Source organism: Durio zibethinus, chromosome 8 (assembly GCF_047325235.1).
Source record: "Durio zibethinus cultivar Kanyao isolate XHJ-2024 chromosome 8, ASM4732523v1, whole genome shotgun sequence".
Classification (NCBI taxonomy): domain Eukaryota; kingdom Viridiplantae; phylum Streptophyta; class Magnoliopsida; order Malvales; family Malvaceae; genus Durio; species Durio zibethinus.
Window position 1 is genome coordinate 27,882,578 of NC_143169.1, and position 13,541 is coordinate 27,896,118.

Here is a 13,541-nt window from a genome sequence, read left to right on the forward strand (position 1 = left end):
CCTAACTATCTTTGCACCTAATTAAGTTAAAAGAAACTCTTTGAGATTGTTATTTTGAGGTTTCTTTCTTTTAGTCATGATGCATTTTTTTTAAAAATGAAACATACATATGATGCATGAATGCATGAATGCAAAGGATGTGCTTATTATATATCAAATATTTGCAAAATATTTTAAGTTTAAACTTGAACCACCATATCATAACTTCACATTATCCGTACTAAATACCTTTTTCATTACAATATTAAAATTTTCAAAAGAAGCACCCTACATGCTTATACTATTCATAAGCATTTTTTAGAAAATTGGTCAAGCATTAGCTATACTGTCCTGGGTAAACCTTTTCTTTCATTTGTTTAGCTTTTTGGGCCATGTCTCTTACTTTAAGCTAACTTCTCTTATCTGTTCTACTAGATGAGTGGTTTGAAATTCTTTCAACTGATATTCTTCCTTCCAATACTGTGCTCTATGTTCAAATTAATCTCGTTCCTCTCTCAAAACCTGAATGGCTTCACGTCGATAATGCATTTACTATTTCAAGTCATCTACGAGACCTTATAGTACCTTTTTTTCCTTCCATAGATTGACTAAGCTCTTCTTCCTTAGATAATAAAATGGACTGAAGCTGTTCTGTATTTTTCCGAGATCTTTCAAGCTCTGTAGTCATTGTGGCTATGGACTTATGCCAGCTTTATGAGATCTTTTCTTGTTCTCTTTCAAGCCTTTGAAATTTTGCTTCACTCTTATCAGTCTTGTCTTTCCACTAATTAATCTTATGCTAAAGCCTCTTATTTTCAAGCTCCCATATTTCTTTTTCTTCTTCAAATTTGTGCTTCATAATCTTCATATCCTTATGAATCTTTTCACAATGGGTGTCTTTTTGGTGGCATGGTCTATTTTTTTTAGGACCAACTTTACTTGTGACCTGTTGACTTCTCCATATCAAATATTTAGATATGGGTTTGTTTGTATATCCCCTGCGATCTACTCTCCGAGATTGTTTCCACTCTTTGATAATCTCTTTTATCTTTCCTAGAAATCTTGATTCCTCAAAAAAGAATTCCAATTCTTAGAGCCCATGAGTCATTGGGTGAAATTGCTCAGACTTTAATTGTCGACGAACTAGTGCCGGAGCATAGCTTATACCTCCCTACGGTCCTAAGAGTGGAACCCATGGCTTGTCACGACACCTATATAACATGGCTTCTCATGGCATCCATGAAGCTCTCCATATAACCTGAACACTAGTGAAATCTTGCAAAATCAATACCCACTCTTCCTTGGTCTTTGATTCTAGCCACTCAACATTATAGCATTCTTCAATTGGCCTATTTTTATTACGATAAGTAGGATGAAATTTACCCATAGGATGTTGAAGATGACTTTTTGATCAAATGTAGAGTAACTGTACACACCCCATGAAGCATTATACTCTTCTTTAGCAATGATTCAATGATCAAAGGTTTCTACCAGTATAAAAGGAACATGATTGATTTTATTGTCCACCTGCTTGAGAAAGTCAATCACTGATACCTCAATGTGCCCCAGGACTTTTAGAAAAATGATCAAGCCATAAACTGCCAAAGCTATCATTCTCATGCCTCGTTCATCCTCTAAGTATTTGATGATGTAATCACGTAAGATTTCCCACAGGATGTAATCACTTTTGCCTTTTGTTTGGGTATATGAGTTCACATTTTGAGTGGGGACCTCCATCATATAGGCGAGTTTCTTTTGAGATCCAAGTTTTTGACCTCACCAATAGATTTTCTTTAGATTGGGAAGATGCAACCATAACAATGTAGTATACTTTTCGATCGTCAGGGTTATATCTATTTCATTGAATATGAAACATTTATATGCATGATCCCAAAACTGAACTAAAGCACTTATCAATTGATTTTTCATAGACACTTCAAGTAGTAAAGCAATATGACCATATTTTTCCTCGAAAGCCATCTTTCTAGAAGTTGTTACACAGTGCCAGATCTTGACCAACTCTGAAATGTCATTTTGTTTAAGTCCCAACTTGATTTCTTTAGGCAAAATTTCTTGTTTAGATTTTTTCAAACAATTCCCATTCTACTTTGGGCTTCTAATGATAAAGTTATCACCAAATTGGTCTCTTCACACATGGTGAGCTTCAAAGCTAAGAACCTCATGATGGTGTTTTCGAAGCAAGACTGAAAATCTTTTTACTGATATTGGTATATTAATAAGCACATCCCATATGCAAGTGTTTTATGATGATGCATGACCATGAAACAAAAGGAGATCAAAACAAAATAGGGTTAGTAATCACATTAAAATAAATATTCCCTCATGTGTCCTAATTTACAGTATAGTTAAAAAAGGTATGGCCTTATCTAAGGTTGGTTTCTTAAGGTTCACTATATGCATGGTTTGATAATTAACATAGGCTAAAAAGGTTTCCAAATTGATCCTCACTATCGTCCACTTTGGACTAGTAAGGCCCCCGATCCTCACCCATAATGGGTTGCTAACAGAAAGGGTTCAACTTGAGTGGAAGGATTTCACTAGCCCGAGCGGAAGCATTATAACCGGATGAAAGCGTAGGTACTCTGTTCCCTCCTAAAAAGGGATAGATTTGGGAGCCCGGGTATAGAGCTCATGCATGAATGCAAATGTGCATGTGTGTGAGGGAATGTAACAAATAAAATTAACAATATAATTAGCAATAATATAAAATACTAACATATCAAAATGAAATGAAACAAAAAACAAAATTTAATATTCGAAGATAAGAAATTAAAATTAAATATCGAAAAGACTACAAAATCAAATTTTGGATGACGCATGTTTAATTTGTCCTAAGTGGAGTCGCCAAGCTGTTATAACGATTTTTGTTCGGGGGGACTCAATCACTAGACTTGGTGAAAATTTTTGGAGCCACCACCAATCTTTTTATAGGGTGTGATTGACCACCCAAAATATCATCTTTTAGTAAAAAAATTTTAAAATTAATTAAAACCTACTAAAAGAAATTTAGGTCTGTGAAATCAAGACTAGTTCTGAGAGTATGGTTATGAGTAACGAAGGTATTAGCACCCTCATGTCGCCCGTTCGAAGAACGGTACCATTTAAACATGCGTAATCCTATAATTTTGATAATGGAGTCTTTTTATTTATGTTTAATTTCCTAAAATTTATTTTAAAACATTTTTCTCTATTTCAAAATTAACATTATTATTATTATTTTGTATTCTATAAATTCTCTAACGCTTTGGTGGAATTTATAGAAAATCACTATTTAGAAAATATTTCGAGAAAATTGACCATTCACAAAATTCTCGAAACTTCGTCATAAGATATTTTAATTATTTATTTAAAAAGGATTTTAAGAACATTCCAACTCTTTAGTGGGTTCACAAAATTTTGAACAAATTTTAAGATTATCCCGACTCTTCAGTGAAATCTAAATATTATGGTTATTTTAAAATTTTGTATTATTTATTCTTTAATTATTTTTTATAAGAAGAAATTTAGATTATCTTGACTAATCGGTGAAAGTTAAATATTAACCTCCTGTTTGTATTGAAGAAAATCAAACTCTTTCAATTTTCTATATTTTTAAATATTCAAATATCAATTATTATTATTTTCATTATTATTATTTTTTATTATTGTTTTACATTGTTTTAATCAATCTTTATTTTAGTGAAAATAATTTTGGATTATCCCAACTCTATGATGAAATTTAAAAATTTATTTTTACTTGCAATAGTTAAAGAAAACTAAACTCTATTAGCTTTCTCTAAAAACTACTTTTAAAAGATTCATTTAAACAATTTATTTTTTTATTTATCAATTTTTATTTATTTTTTAGCAAAAATTATTTTTTAAAATTATCCCAACACTTTGGTGAAATTTAAATAATATTTTTGCTTGTAATAAATTTCCTCTAAGTAGTTATTATTACTAAATTTTTTATTTATATTTTTTAAGTCTTTATTTTATATCAGTTTCATTTTTTATTCTATTTATTTATTTATTTTTTAAAAAATTATTACCAGTAATAATATAAAATAACAATAATAAAAAAAAAACAAAAAAATCAACATAAAAATCAAAAATCAAAATCAAAATCAAAATCAAAATGGAAAATAAAAAGAAAAAGAAAAGGAAAAACTTACGAAACAGGTCGGGTTGGCATGCGGACCCTACGCGGGTCAAGTTCGGTCTAGACGTCCAAAAGGACGTTATTTTGAAGGGCCTATAACAGGCATGTTTCTATTTTTTTTTCTTTATTTTTTCCTTTCCCTTTTCTCTCTCTACCTAGAGCTCATTTCTTTAGAAAACCTAGCCCTTATACCGACAACCGTGGAGCCTAATTTTCGATCGGTTACCGTCATGCACCAGTGGCCGAAAACATCAACGGTGTGAAAAAATTCAAAGATCCCCAAAGTTCGTGGTCAAAAAATTCAACGGTCATCAAAAAATTCAAACTTTTCTAGTTTTTGATGAACCAAAAATTTTTTTACAAATTCCCAAAAGTTCCTTTTTTGCTTTCTAAACAAATTTCCAAGCCCGGATTTTTCAAAAAAATCTACAACTTCCTGGATTGATAATTTCATTCTCGAATTTTCTTTTTTGTGTTTGCTGTTGTTTTTTTTATTGTGTTCCCTCTTATTGTTCTTCTTTTTTTTTGTTCGTTCCTTGCAGAGATTATTTCTACTTATAGAGCTTTTGAGATTCAAGATCCCAGATCTTTTGTGGAAAATTTGGCTATTTATCCGATGACTTTTGGTAACCAAATTTCATGCTTCCATGTTAGGCAGTGTTAGGAAGAAATTTGGACCACTCTGCCAACTTGATTTCGGTTGCTAGAGTTGAAATCAAAAATTGTTTTTTTTTTAACTTCTTTTCCATTTGTTTTAAAGATTAATAATAATAATAATATTAATAATAAACAGAATTATATAATAGTAAAAAAAATAACAAAATTATATATTAATAATAAAAAAAGGAACAAAATTGGTACCTACAGGGACGATTAGGGGCATTCATATTTCATAGTTAGAGGCGAAATTGATGGATTTATGAAAGATGAACAATTGCAAAAGCATTTGCCAAGGATGTTTTCATTAATCAAGAATGAAAGTTAGGGGCTCAAAGACAATCAGATACCAACCTAGTCTCAACCATTAATGATGCCAACCAGGGATCAATGGATGTTACTATTAGGACTCTATCAACACCTTATGAGAAATCAAAGTCTTTGGGTTTTGGGTGAGTATGGTCTCAAGGCTAAAACTTAAAAGAATTGATAGAAGGGCACCACCACGATTGGAGCTTGTGGCTTGATTTGACTTAACACGAGGAAACTTACTAAGTCTAGACATAGTAAGGATTCATAGACTTAGAGCTCATTCTTGATCTATGGGTGATGGTGCATGGCTAATCTTAGTTGGTGGAGTGATTTGTATGGTTAATTTCATTAATGAATGAGAGCTCGGCCTACAATGTCACAAGAAGTCCATTAAACTTTATCATTTAGAGGAAGGAAAAGTCATAAAAAAGTTTTCATAGGTGAACCTACGAAAGGATCATTATTGAAACCCGCTTAACAAAGGGCTTGCAAATGTTTTAACGAAACACTGATAGGGTAAGGATGCCTCTATGCCTTGAGCCTCATGCCTCTTCTGGCCTTAGATAGGCATGACAATCACTTCATTCTAGCTCCAGGCAAGTGCAATGATTGGTATCATCACCCAGGGTTAAATAACAAAACCCCAACATAAATCCCACTAAGAAACCAGAATGGAAAAGAGTGTGTGTGCTGTCACCATCCCATTTGTAGTGTATGCATGAGTGGCACCATGACTCCTTTTGTCATGAAAAACCAAAATGAGTCTCGACAATGGATATCTCAACTCTCACATCGATGAAGAATGTAATGAAATACAATACTTTGTGTGAATTGCAGAATCTGATGAACCATTAATTCTTTGAATGCAAGTTGCACCTTTAGCCATTATGCCAAGGGCATGCCTGCCTGGCTATCATGCATCATCACTCTTTCTAACCTTTCAGCCATCGGGCTCCTAGTAAGAGGGCAAAAGATGGGCCTTCAGTGATCTCATCTATTATGGTTGGCACAAAAATAAGTCATTGGCAATCAAAGCCCTATGACCATCAGTGCTAAAGCTTAGTGTGAATCATCTCTGGTGACATGCACTCATCCAACTGAACCTATTAGACCCTTCACATTACTCAGTTGATGCTCACATCGTGACCCTAGGTCAAGTAGGATTACCTGTTAGGTTTAAGCATATGAATAAGTAAAGGAAAAGAAACTTACTAGGATTCTCCTAGTAACAACGAGCGAACCAAGAAAAGCCTAGCTTGAGAATTAAGAACCTTTGAAGTCCAAATTGTGTCCTGGTGAAGTGTCCTCAGTGATGGACTAGGCCTAAGTCCTATAGAAAGGGGTGTTTGAGTGCGTGAGAGGCCTATTGTGGTTGGATCTTATCGCACCATGGGACTCTATCTATGAATCAGGTTGTTTGGGACTGCAGCCCTAATCGGGTGGTAAATTTCATCCAAAGCTGAATACAAGTGAGAGACCAATAGCGAAGAAATACTAAGAGGGAAAGATGAAAAAGACTTTGAAAAGAGAGTCAAAGAGTGCTTGAAATTACCGAAAGGGAAACGGATGGGGGACGATGATGTGCCCTAGTTAGATGTGGAATGGTGAGAGCTAGTCCATTGATTAGCTTAAGGCATGGACTAACATGTGTCATAGTGGCTACCCAACCCTGGGCTTTCAATATGCCTATGGAGACATTGTCGCTATGATCGTGGAATGTAACAAAAATTGTCTCAACATGCCTCAACGCTTATGTGCTCATAGCATTAACCTGTGAGCTCCCTATCTAGCTTGTCTTGAAACGTAGACCACGGAGTGTGACATGTGTGCAAGTTAATGTGCTAGATATCCTATAATGTGCAAGGAAGCTGATTGGTGGGATCCCTCATAGGTGCACCACTAACTGACCTTGATCTTCTGAGAAAGGTTCAAGTGTGAGCTTATCTGTTAAGGTGAACTATGCCTGAGTGGGGCTAAGCCAAGGGAAGTGGAAGCCCACAATGATATTGATGTGTAAATCATTCATCTAACTTGGATATAAGGGTGAAAGACTAATTGAACCATCTAGTAGCTAGTTCTCTCTAAAGTTTCCTTTAGGATAGATGGAGCCTTTGGTGAGTTCTATTGGGTAAAGCCATGGTTAGAGGCACAATGCCTCCAACCTATTCTTAAACTTTATATAAGTAGGATGATGCAACTACTTCATTGAAATGCTCCATGGAATTAGGACCTCTAAATGGGCCATTTTTGGTAAGTAGAACTGGTGACATAGGATGAACTAAAGTTGGGTTATGGTGCCTAATTGTGTGCTAACCTAGAACCCTCAAAGGTGTTGGTCGATTAAGAAAATAAGACGGTGATCATGGAAGTCAAAATCCTCTAAGGAGTGTGTAACAACCCACCTGTAAAATCAACTAGCCTAAAAAATAAATGGCACTTAAGCACGTGACCTATACTAGATCATCGAGGCAAGGGCCAAGCCCCGATGAGTGGGAGGGTATGATGGTTGCTGCAAAACTCAGTGTGCAAGTTTGTGCAAAGACACTATCGATGCAGATCTTAGTGGTACTAGCAAATATTCAAATGAGAACTTTGAAGGCTAAAGAAGGGAAAGGTTCCATGTGAACAACACTTGCACATAGGTCAGTTGATCCTTAGAGATGGGTCCAACATGAGCTTTGAAAGAAAATTGAGTTAAAATTCCTAAATTGGGACACAATGGCTAACAACAACATTAGGGATTCCAAAGACATTGATGGGGGCCTTAGGAAGAGTTATCTTTTCTATTTAATGACCTACCCACCCTAGAAATAACTCAATTGGAGGTAGGTTCCATTGGCCAAAAGAGTAATGCATGTCACATTATGTCCTATTTGCCCTAGTAGCCCTTGAAAATATAGAGGAGTGAGTGCTATTTATGCCTAGTTGTACTCATAATTGCAGGGGTTTCCAAATTGAACAAGCTATAGTTGATGGAATAATGTAGGTAAGAAAAGTTAGCAAAATGGATCTCTATCCTTGGGAAAAGGATTGGCTCTGAAGCTTTTGGCTACCAATGCATGTGGGTCCCACTCTTGAAGCTTTTGGCTACCAATGCACTACTCAAGCTGCCCTTATGGCGAGAGCAATTCGATACATGTAGGCTGGGGGATGGACTAGGAATGGCTCTTTTAGGGGCCTTCCTTATGTGATAATAGTCAACTCAAAACTAGTCTAGACTAAGGGAATCTAACTGTTTAATTAAAACAAAGCATTATGATGGTCCCTAGGGATACACACTCAATGTGATTTTTGCCCAGTGCTCTAAATGTCAAAGTGAAGAATTTCAACTAATCATGGGTAAATGGTGGGAGTAATATGACTTTTTTAAGGTAGCCAAATGCCTCGACATCTAACCAGTAACACACATGAATGGATTAACAAGATTCCTATTGTCTCTATCAACTATCCAGCAAAAGCACAACCAAGGGAATAGGCTTAGTATAACTAGTAAGCAAAAAGACCTAATTAAGCTTGACTCTAGTCTAACTTTATGAAATGACTTAAGAGGTGTAGGATAAGTGGGAGCCTTCTAATGAAATTGAAATACCATTTCTTTTAATGTTATTTTACTTATTTCATGAATCAGAGGTGGGGCATAACCTTTTTTTTTGGACATAAGGCTAGCCTCGATCGGTCAATCTAGGTAGAAAACATTACCAAGTGGGGAGTTTGCTAGGGCAGCACATCTATTAAAAGATAACGTAGGTGTCCTATGATAATCTCAATGAGAACAAGAATCTCATGTAGAACAAAGGGGAAAAGGCTCATTTCATTTTGATTTCCAATACAAATATGAACCATGAAAGCATGGCCTATCGATCTTTTAGATTTTCAAAATTTGAAGCTAGAGCCATTAGAAAAGTTACCATAGGGATAATTAGCTTGTGGCAATGAAGTATTCATTAGCAACATTACTTTTTGATCTTTCGATGTCAGCTCTTCCCATCATTGTGAAGCAGAATTCTCTAAGTGCTGGATTGTTCACCCACCAATATGAAATGTGAGCTAGGTTTAGACCATTGTGAGATAGGTTTGTTTTACCCTACTAATAGCCCTGTTGCAATAGTAATTCAACTTAGAATGAGAAGAACTGTTGATTCAAACAATTGGTCATCGTGCTTGGTTAAAAAGCTATGGGCAAAAAGCTATCATACGCTAAATTATGATTGAATGCCTCTAAGTCAAAATCTAGGCTAGAAGTGATGCATGTGCCCATCATCCAATTATCGACCTACAGCATGGATGCATGGCCATCAAGGGCATGTGTCATATGTGTAGCCCTTGCTATAGACAAGTTACAATTCCTCCTAAACGATGAGTAGAATCCTTCGCAGATGACTTAAATATGCAATGAGGTATTGTAAGTGGCAGAGTAGCCTTACTGCCATGATCCATTGAGATTCAATCCTTTGTCGCTTTGATTCATCCCTCCCCCTACACACCCACCAAAGTCCTCTCACTTCATTTCTTTACACTACATCCCTTTGAGGTTGGAGATGAATGATGTTCTCCATTGCAACTGATTTAGTCGGGTGATGAAATCTTTTTTTCAAGCTTCCAAGTAAATGAGGACCGAATGCCCTTAGTATTTATTATAGGGATGGGCTTGCCCTTGGTGAGGGCACTTGCCTCAAACTTTATTAGCACACACTGTCCCTTGGTGTAGGTTCTTACCTTAAACACCATCGATAGCATCCAGCCCTTGGTTGGTGTGGGCTATCGCATCCAACACCATCGATAGATGCAAGCCAATTGTTGCCTCAGACACCATTAACAGATGTTGGCCCTCTGGTATGAGATGTTGCCTAGGACACCATTACCAGATGTTAGCACTTGGTATAGGTGCTTACCTCTGCCACCATCTATGTAAGTGGGCCCTTGGTGTAGGTTGTTACCTTGAACACCTCTTTGGTAGATGTTGGCACTTAGTGTGGCATATGTACCATAACCCTCCCATCCAAGGCACTTGTTGACCTCTCGATCACTATTGGCACTAAATGATGCTCGGTGCATGTGTCATGAGCTCTTATCTTAAGCGAAACTCTATGCTACCTTGGACAAGGAATTGACTCTATTTGCCTAAGTCAGCATACAAAATTAAAATGCTTAGCATAATTCTAGCTCATAAAAAATTGTGTTATAGTATTGGGCCTTCTAGAAGCCCATATATATTGCCTGTCCTATGACTGTATTTAGGCATGCTTACACCTAGGTTTGGCCATGTGCTCACGTGTCGGTCATCAGTTCTTGCACCTGGGTCTAACTATGTGTTAGTGCATCACTCACCAATGCCCGCACCTAGGCCTGGCTCAATCCTACTAAACCTGGACATCATGCTTAAGCTTCTAGAGTCTTGATCACTATCCATACCACTATTCTGGGCTAGTTCCCCATGATCTAGGCCTCTAGTAGGCTTTAAGGCCTGGTCCCTCTGGTTGTCAGACCTTGTCTCACTAGAGTTAGAATTGCTCCTCGACTTAGAGAGAACCCCTTGGCTAGTACCAGCTTGTGGATTGTGACACATGCACGTGCCTCGACCACCATTAAGACATGTTGGCCTTTGGACTCAACACATGCTTTGACCACTATCAACACATGTTGGCCTTTTATATGGGTAGTTCCTTCAAATACCATTGGCACATGTTGGGCCGTGCATCATGTGTGGGTATCCGGCATTGGCCATGTACCATGCGCACCATGACCACGTAATAGGTGGGCTTAGGCACATCTTTATATTTCTACCATGCCATTGCCATTTTAATCGCTTGCAAATTCATATAAGTGCTCAATAGTGCCTGCACATAGGCCTAGCTCAATTTTGCCAAACATAAACACTGTGTTTAAGCCTTAGAGTCTTGATCATTGCCAATACCACTATTTTGGGCTAGTTCCCTATGACCTGAACCTCCAATAGGCCTTAAGGCTCGATCCCCCTAGTTGTCAGACCCTATCCTACTAGAACTATAACTGCTTTTCATCTTGAAAAGAACCCCTATGCATCACAAGCTTATGGAATAGACACATGCACATGCCTTAAACCCCATTGGGACATGTTAGCCCTTGGTTTTGGCACATGCTTCAACCACCATCAGCACATGCTAGGCCATGTACCATGCATACGTATCCTAGGCCTGGGCCATGCACAATGTGCACCATGACTGAGTAGTAGGTGGATTTAAGCACATCTTATTTTTGCAGAGCCAATGCCATTTTTATGGCTTGTAAAATCGTATACGTGCTTTTCAATGCCTGTACCTAGGATTGTCTCAATTTTGCCAAACATGAACACCATGTCCTAGCCTCTAGAGTCTTGATCATTACCCATACCATTATTCTAGGCTAGTTCCCCATGACTTGGGCCTCTAGTAGGCCTCAAGAACAAGTCCTCATGGCTGTTGGACCCTATCTTGTTGGAACTAGAATTATCCCTTAACTCAGAGAGAACCCTTAGGCTTAGACCAACTTGTGGACCATTACACATGCACATGCCTTGACCACCATCGATACATGTTAGGCCTTGGTTTTAGCACATGCTTCAACCATCATCAACATATACTGGCCCTTTTGTGTGGGTAGTTCTTTGAACACCATCAACACATGTTGGGTCATGCTATCTTGGGCTCGAGCCATGAACCATGGGAACTATAATTGAATGGTAGGTGGGTTCAAGCAATTTGTACATTTTTGCTAAGCCAATGCCATTTTTATGGCTTGTAAATTCATATAAGTGCTCACTAACACTCGTACTTGGTCCTAGCTCAATTTTGCCAAACTTAAAAACCATGCCTAAGCCTCTAAAGTCTTGATCACTATTTATACCATAATTCTAGGCTAGTTCCCCATGACCTAGCCCTTTAGTACACCTAAAAGCTTGGTCATTTTAGTTGTTAGACCCTATCCCGCTAAAACTAAAACTGCTTATTGACTTAAAAAGAACCCTTGGGCTTGGGCTAGCTTGTAGATCGTGACATATGTGCATGCTTCAACCACCATCATCTCCCAATGACCTTTAGTGCATATGTCATGGTATGCAAGTTGGTCCAAGCATAGGGGTTCTTTCTAAGTTGTGTAGCAGTACAAGTTCTAATGGGATAGAGTCTGATAACTTAAGGGATCAGGCCATAAGGTGATTTGAAGGTTCAAGTCACATGGAACTAGTCTAGAACAATGGGGCGAGTACTGATTGAGACTCTAGAGGCTTATAAAAGGGGATAAGGTTAGGCAGGATTGAGCCAGGCCCAAGGACGGGCACTAGTGAACAATGGGTGGGCACCCAATTAGACCTAAGCAGGAGCACTAATGATAGAGGTATGGGTGCATGGTTAGGCCCAAGTCTAGGCATGTATGAACACAGTCCTAAAAGGATTATATTGAGGGCCTTCTAGAAGGCCTGGTGCTTAGCATGATTTTAGCAAGTCAAAGATCATGCAATAGCACCAAATCCCCCAAAATCAAGGATTGTAATCTCTAGAGTTTAAAAATCTATTTTAGGCTCTGATTATAAGGGGGACTCAGCTATAAATTATGCACACATTAGAACCATTAAGTAATAGCATCCTTACTCTTGCCTTAAACTTTTTGTTATTCTTTTAGCCTTTCTTTAAACACTTATTATGCCCTTTTATTTTGCAATGTACTGGGCAGCTAACCTCGCAGTCTAGAGTGATCATGCATTATTTCTTATGTTAGATTGATCTGAGATGTAGAAGAGTTCATTCCCTTATTATGGAGCTATGCAATTCTGGAGCTTAAGTCTTAACCTATGACAAGTTGTATCAAAGTCTAATTTTTAGAGAGCTAGGAGTAGGCAGTAGAACCAAATACTATGGGGTATCAAGGCTTGGATCAAACCAAAGGTGGTGACCAGAGCCTTGGTTCAGAGTGTGCAACAGATCTATACTCATGACATAAGGAGCAAAAGTTATGGTAAGAGCTAAAGTTGGTGTGAAGAGCCAGAGTTGGCATTGGTGCAAGTTGGGGGACTTGCATGTAGGCATCGTAATGTGGTGTGCAAGCACTGTGGTAAGTTATGCAAGCATGTTTTGGGCTATAGCATGTTTAGGGAAAACCAAAAAAGAGACTAAAAAGAGGTGCTTGACGAGCGCCCTCTTACTGACAAGTGGGGGAAAGCTTTAGAAAGATATTTGCCAACAAGCACTCAATTAGTGAAGTGTGGGAGGTTATTTTGCAAATAATAGATTGGTTTAGAGATGTTGAGGGACCTTTGAATAGGGCACTAGAGAAGCTTATACAATGTAATAAGGCATTGGAGTCCATGGTGACAATCTTGTGAGAAGAGCTAGCTAGTCTCAAGGTTGACCATGCTACATTACGAGTTACTGTGGTTGTTGATGTAAGCTTATAATCGAGAGTGGAGATGCCTAAGCAT

At 37.6% G+C, this 13,541-nt stretch overlaps 1 non-coding gene and 1 pseudogene across 1 annotated transcript; both read left to right on the top strand.

The window, feature by feature from the left end:
* The first annotated feature begins 5,870 nt into the window (after positions 1 to 5,870).
* Positions 5,871 to 6,026, top strand: LOC149517803 (5.8S ribosomal RNA). The gene has a single exon (XR_016344283.1). It is a non-coding gene; the product is annotated as a 5.8S ribosomal RNA (ribosomal RNA).
* A 227-nt stretch (positions 6,027 to 6,253) lies between these two features.
* On the top strand, positions 6,254 to 9,578 carry LOC149517804 (25S ribosomal RNA; annotated as a pseudogene).
* Positions 9,579 to 13,541: the final 3,963 nt, after the last annotated feature.